This window comes from Oryctolagus cuniculus, chromosome 16 (genome assembly GCF_964237555.1).
Source record: "Oryctolagus cuniculus chromosome 16, mOryCun1.1, whole genome shotgun sequence".
Lineage (NCBI taxonomy): Eukaryota > Metazoa > Chordata > Mammalia > Lagomorpha > Leporidae > Oryctolagus > Oryctolagus cuniculus.
The window spans coordinates 41,769,396-41,776,467 of NC_091447.1; the positions used below are offsets into that span (position 1 = coordinate 41,769,396).

Sequence of the window (7,072 nt, forward strand, 5' to 3'; positions counted from 1 at the left end):
TTGTTGTTTTTGCTTTGCCACCTGGGTGTGCTCCACCTTGAAGTCTGAATTTGCTTTATTTTCGTGGACAGAGGAATTAACTCCTGAGCCACTATCCCAGGGCTTCTCTGTGACGAAGAAGAGAAACGAGGTTCCATTTATGCTTTGAGAAATAGTAGGAATGTGAGCATTTTCACTTAAACCTGGAGACACAGGAGCAATGAAAAATAAAAAAAAAATCATTTGTCTGCAGTTATTAAGAAGAAATAAAACTACTTCATGCCTTATTGAGCATGGCTCTATCTACCTCCAGGGAGGAGAATTTAATGATTTTCCTTATGAGAACCATTTTTCTATCGATCCTTTACATAAACAAATATACATTATCTTGCCTTAGGGAAAAATCAGATGAGAGAAATGAAATGTCTTAATGGACTGATATTTGAAAAATGAATTTAAAATGTTCGAGTGCAACAACTTCTTTTTATGGCTTGTAAAATCCATAAGTAACCTTAAAAGTATCCCTGGCTAATACCTTGAAAACTTTCTGAGTTTATATTGATATGTTAAGTGAAAAATATCTCTACTAACAAGATTTAGAGAAAATTTTGCCTTTTTTAAAGGATAAAATTGAATTTTCTCAGGGAATTAATAACTGGCTTGTCTTAAGAATTTTGGCACCTGTTCACAGGAAGATTATAAGCCCAAACTTGAAAACAGCTGTAGAAATCGATACAATAAGAGACATATTTTATTTTTATTGTGGCCTTTCCTGCCTAATACCTTTAATGCTAATAACCAACTCTCTACTGAGATAACCAACCTGCTGTAGCTACTATAACTCAGTCAGCAACTGGCTCCTGAGTACCTACTATGTGCTGGCTCTGTGTCATCTACCACTGTACATAGTACTGAAGCTACCTGAGGGGACCAGTCTGACTCAAAGTTTAAAAATCCTCTTACAGTGCCTTCACGGGCCAAATCTTAAAGGTGTTTAATGTCAAAAAAAAAAAAAAATGGTTCTAAATGAAAGGAAATAAAACTGTGCCAAATTTTTTTTTTTTGACAGGCAGAGTGGACAGTGAGAGAGAGAGAGAGACAGAGAGACAGGTCTTCCTTTGCCGTTGGTTCACCCTCCAATGACCACTGCAGCCGGTGCACTGCGGCCGGCGTACCATGCTGATCCGATGGCAGGAGCCAGGTGCTTCTCCTGGTCTCCCATGGGGTGCAGGGCCCAAGCACTTGGGCCATCCTCCACTGTACTCCCTGGCCACAGCAGAGAGCTGGCCTGGAAGAGGGGCAACCGGGACAGAATTCGGCGCCCCGACCGGGACTAGAACCTGGTGTGCCGGCGCCACTAGGCGGAGGATTAGCCTAGTGAGCCGCAGCGCCGGCCTAACTGTGCCAAATTATTGCCCCAACTTTTCCTCTGGAGAAAGAAAAGAAAAAACTAGAAATATTGCAGAATTTAAAAAACTGCTGGGAAGATTGTGTCCTTTATCCAACTATGTTTTTGAAGCCAACATTATTAACCATCAACATCATTGTTGAAATAGCTTCCATAAAAGTTAATAGTTTAGAAATAATATCTGACAGTCAAATGTCACGATGTACAGAAGTGATGAGGACCTCTGAATCTTCTTTTCCAAGCTTGCCAAACCTTTCCTATTGAAAGGAAACATACAGAGATGCACTGCCACGCAGGTACATCATTTTCCCTTTCATCAAAACGTGTCATAAACTGAGATTCATTGAAATGTATACCTGGACGTCGGTGTCTCTGTGAATTATAAAGTTCTAAGGTTATTGCTTCAAAAAGAATGAAGAATGAGTTAATTCTGATCTTTGTAGCTGCAACTTTAATTTTATTTGATGACTCATTTCATCATGGAGGATCATATGGAGTATCATTACACATTTCAACATTCATAAATTATGTCTAACTTTGGATCACTCCCTAATATGTTCTTGATATTTTTAGACAGTTGCCTTGTGAAACCCAGCAGCAATACCAACAATGAGTCAAGGCCATGTATTATCAACCTTTGCCCTAACCCTGTCCTGACTGAGGTAAGAAGTCTCTACGAGACCTGAACCAATGCCCTCTCTCTGTAACTCCTACTTTCCTTCCGTATTCAATGGTCGTTAAGATGCCTCCTCCCACTGGTGAGAGCGATCAAGTGGTAGTATCTTGCCCTCATGATTCAGATTACTTACCTGTCTGTAGTGGTCCCATCTTTTTTTAACTCTCTGATATACTTTCCATAAAAATTGGGCCCCTGGTCAAACAGGAAAATATTCCTCTATGCAAGAGGATACTTTTAAAATCAAGGCTATGCAAGTTGAAATCTCAGCCTCAGTCAGTGCTCTGTGAGATGCACATGGAGAATATGTGCCAGTGGTACCCACTCAGCTCTGCTATTCTAATCTAAGGCCACCATGTATCCTACTATTTGTATTGCCTCATCTGATGGACACCTTGATTTTCCAAGCAAGGCTGTAATCAGTAGTTGGATACAGGTAGGAGGAATCTTCTAGTATGTATTTGCAAAAACTAATTTACATGGACCAGATAATATTTCAGTAAGAAAAACATGAATAATTTCAATAATTGAGACCCAAAGAGAAAATTTGCAACAAGGAAAAAAGCGTCTGACGTAAGAGTTGGGATCTGTAACAAAGTTGGCCTCTCACTGTCACCTGATGCTATTGATCCTCTGCTCTCTCTGAAACACCTTTGTGCTGATGTCGCAGGTCATCACTCTTGTATTTTCTCACTTTAATTGCTGCTTCTTATCACTTGTTCAGTCTTCCTTCTGTTCCTGATTCCTAAGACAGGATTCAGCCCTCAACTGTCTTGTTTTCTATATTTGCTCCCAAAGTGATCTCATTCTTCCCCAGTGGTTTTAAGTATCACATACATGCATAAACCCCAAATTTATATCTTTAACCCTACCTTTTATTTTTGTAAGTGTGATTTCTTTCAGTATAATTCATTCAAGGTCTACACATAGGTGTATAATGGACACTGTAAACTTAACATGTGCCAACGACTTTGCATTCTTTTTTTCCCCAAGTTTGCTTTTCTTCTGAGTTCTCTGTCATTAAGTGGAGTTCTGTTAAAAAGTAGGGGCAGAGTGGTGTAACTGATTACATCAGCTTCTTAATGACCTTTAGCTGAATGCTATGCTCATAACTAATGGCTACATCTGCTGGAAAAAAACCAAACACTTTTCAGCAATGTGATAAACCCTAAATCTTCCTAGTTTTCTACACAATCGATAGAACATCATGAAATTAATTCCATCGATCACTATTTTGTTCTAGTTTAGTCTGTGTTCTGCTTGACACATATGACCAGGTGATAAGTTGCAGCCAAGATAATTAAGAGACAAGTAATTTAAATTTTGAAGTGTACCCAGGCATTATAGATGGCTCCAGGGGAATGGTCTGAGCCGTTTTATTTTGTTGTTTGTTTCTCTCTTTTAATGTTTTCTATTTGTTCTCTCCCATCCTCACCTCCTCCCTTTTATTGAAGTTTTGTTTTTCTCCATGAACTTTTCTATTTAATGCAGATTTCAGAGTCAGAACCTGGGGAGTCTGAGTTCTTCTCAGCCCCAGCGGTATTATCCTCAGAACAAATCAACTTGCTATTATATGTAACAAGGTATGTATTTATTTTATCAGGTACCTATTACTTAGACTTGAGAGCTATCAATCTAAAAGTCCATAAAGGACATATTGACCAAGCATTTTTTTTGATCCTGTGTATGAATTTTTAGTTTTCTTTCCTCTACATGCTACTATCTTACAGCATGCTAAATAGATTTTTGGTCACTTTGTCTACCACATCAAAGTAATGACAAAGTAAGGACAAAAAGTAATGTAAACAATGTAGCTTCTTTCCTCAAAGGGCTTATGTCAGAGTAAAGGATTCTCAAAAGCAGTTGTGGCCAGCGCCATGGCTCATAGGCTAATCCTCCGCCTGTGGCGCTGGCACACCAGGTTCCAGTCCCGGTTGGGGCGCCGGATTCTGTCTCGGTTGCCCCTCTTCCAGTCCAGTTCTCTGCTGTGGCCCGGCAGTGCAGTGGAGGATGGCCCAAGTGCTTGGGCCCTGCACCCACATGGGAGACCAGAAGCACCTGGCTCCTGGCTTCAAATCAGCGCGGTGGGCCGGCCGCAGCACACTGGCCGCAGCGGCCATTGGAGGGTGAACCAATGGTAAAGGAAGACCTTTCTCTCTGTCTCTCTCTCTCACTCTGCCTGTCAAAAAAAAAAAAAAAAAAAATTGTAACACATTTAATTTCTAAGAAGAAATTGGCTTTAATATTTCTTCAGATTGGCTCCATAGACCATCAAGAATCTTCTAATGTGTTATTTTAGAATCATTTATAAATAATAGTAAAGTCCTATTTGAGAACATTGAGTCTATGTTCCTAGAAGCACAAACGGCTCTAATTTATAAACATGATTTTGTTTAGTATTTTGATCAAGCTGCCTAAAGTGACAGTTTTTCTTTGAATGTGTAGAGAATCTTGCCTGGCTATTAATTTCTTAATGTCAAAATGACATGCAATAGCATGAAGTTTGCTGAACACTCAGATACAGTCATTTTCCTAGTTACAAAATTTCTAAAGTAATGGTTCACAATGAATTACTATTAATAGCATTAAACATAAGATGTTATAAATATTAATACCAAATTAATAATAAATAATATCAATGTTGAAACCATTAATTTATAAGAAAATATGAAAAGAGATGTTTTTAATAAAATATTTTTCAACTGAAAAATGTACAGGCATCTCACATAATGCTAGTTGTGTTTTATTGATTGAAACATGATCAAGCTGAAGAATTTTGTATCTTTTTCTGTCAGTCCCAAGTGTTGCTAATGCTATATTTATAAAGTAAAGTAATTTTTTGAAGATTTATTTATTTGTTTGAAAGGCAAAGTTAGAGCGCGAGAGGTCTTCTGTCCACTGGTTCACTCCCTAAATGGCCACAACAGCCAGGGTAGGGCCAGGCTGTAGCCATGGAGCTTCTTCTGGGTCTCCCCCCATGCTCCCCATGTGAGTGTGTTAGGTAAGAAGTCAGAAATGAGCTTAAGTGTGTGTGACAAAGGCCTAAGGCACTGACATCCAGGTCCAGCATCTGCATCTCAAAGTCATCCCAATAATCTTCCAGGTGCAGCCCAGTATCTGCACTTCCGCGTCCTACCCCTTCCATCCTTCCCCCTGTCCCATAGCTTCAGAGGGGAAACTCAGAAAGGAATTTTTAGTATTTACATCCAAAAAGTCCTTTGATCCAGGAGGAAAAGAGGTGGAAAGGCAAGACCCATCCCCTTAAAACCCCCCAGCCTCAACCGGACTGCCTCTCTGCTGAGCTGCTCGCCTGGCCTGCCCAGCTTTTTGGTGAAGACCTTCACTTTTGTTGGACATTGCCAACCTTTCAGCTTCTCTCTGCAAGGCCTTTAATTCCTTGTCTTTTGAAAAAAGACAAAGCGATAGCATTAGACTTTTCTGGGGGGTGGGTGGCAGAGACACTAGTGTTCCTCATGTGTTACAACAGCGTTTGTGTTAAACTCCTTGCAGTATGGGCTGCCAGTTAACGGAGGGATGAAGGGAAACTGGAGACTTATTCTATGTCATTGAAAATCCAGTGGACTCATCGTCTGGGATTGGAAGTCCAGGTGACTGATACCGGTGTTGCTGTCTATTCAGGTAAAATTTAGACCGATTTTTGCTTTTTTCCTCCATCTAACAAAATCTATGTGTCACACAACTCTGCAACTGTCAGTCTATGAACAAATGATTCTAAATGAAATAGGGTGGTTTTACAAACAATGAGAGTTCCAGAGGTACAAGTTAAGCTCAGATTATAGAGGAAGGAGTCTTATTGAAATGAAAGTATTTAAATATGTCAGAATTTTATGATTTTGCAGCATGATTTCCACTTTAAAGTGCTCAAAATTTATCTTAGGAATAAAAATGTATTGTATTTTGATTTCTGTGTGATTTATTCCTGAAATAATCATCTCAGATAACTCCTTTATGTTTCACATGAGTCATCCAAATGACGTTAGTGAAAATTAAATTACTCTAAAATGCAAATTTATTCAGGCAATTAATGAATGCATTCTGCTGTCTTTCATATTAAATGATGATACATTGAATGATAAATAGGGTGTTTTTCTCTTGAGATATTATAATTTTTTCCTACAGTAACATTTTTCAAAGTTTTTTTGTGGGAGTCTTGGCTTGAAGTGTCGCATACTCTCTTTCTACTTTGCAGATGCTAGCTACTTAATGTTTACCTTCATCTGTGGTCCAGACAGAATCTAAAGTACTCAATAAGTTTCAAGAATCTGTTAAATAGCCCCCTGTGACCTGCACAAATGTTCAAGTCTTGTTCACATGAAATGATGAGATAATTCTCAAAATTTAGAATAGTACTAAATCAGGTATTCTTTTTGAAAGTATTTTTATAAAAAATCTAGAATTTTTGATCTTTCAAGAGAAAGCAAAGAGCAGACTATTTGGAAATAACAATTTCTTTCCTTTCCTTTGCCATTTACAATGTTTGAAGGCTTTAACTCATTTTGGGGATGAGGCCCTTCTAAGCAGCGTCTAATGGCTGCTCCTACTTTTACTTCTCACTCAGTTTACTACCCTGATTATCAAGTTCTGAATATCAAGATTCTAGTCTGTAGTTCCTTGGCTCTGAGATACAGTTTAATGAATTATAATGTTTTAAAAATAACCTAGGGGAGATGAATGTGATATTAATAATGAAGAAAAATGATACATTATTGAAAAATATAAACACTACATGTTTTTTGCAGCTGCTATACCATTCTTTTCAACCCTATAGGAATAATCCCTGATAGAATAAATTAACTAATGTGCATTTCTGTTTAAAACATAATTATTTTTCTATGTTAAGGAAAACTCATGTGAAAAATATATATTTGACACTTGAGGGCTGAGGGCTTCCTGCTAGCAACACTCCTAGAAGTTGGTGAAGTAAATATTCTTTTTGACAAGGGAGAGGGAGAGGCAGATGGGGAGACAGAGAGAGGGAGAGAGAGAGA

The 7,072-nt window shown here is 38.5% G+C and overlaps 1 long non-coding RNA gene across 1 annotated transcript; it reads left to right on the plus strand.

The window, feature by feature from the left end:
- Positions 1–1,958: 1,958 nt before the first annotated feature.
- Positions 1,959–5,702, plus strand: LOC127492627 (uncharacterized). Its single transcript, XR_007922247.2, has 3 exons — positions 1,959–2,049; positions 3,555–3,646; positions 5,574–5,702. It is a non-coding gene; the product is annotated as an uncharacterized lncRNA (long non-coding RNA).
- The last annotated feature ends 1,370 nt before the right edge of the window (positions 5,703–7,072 follow it).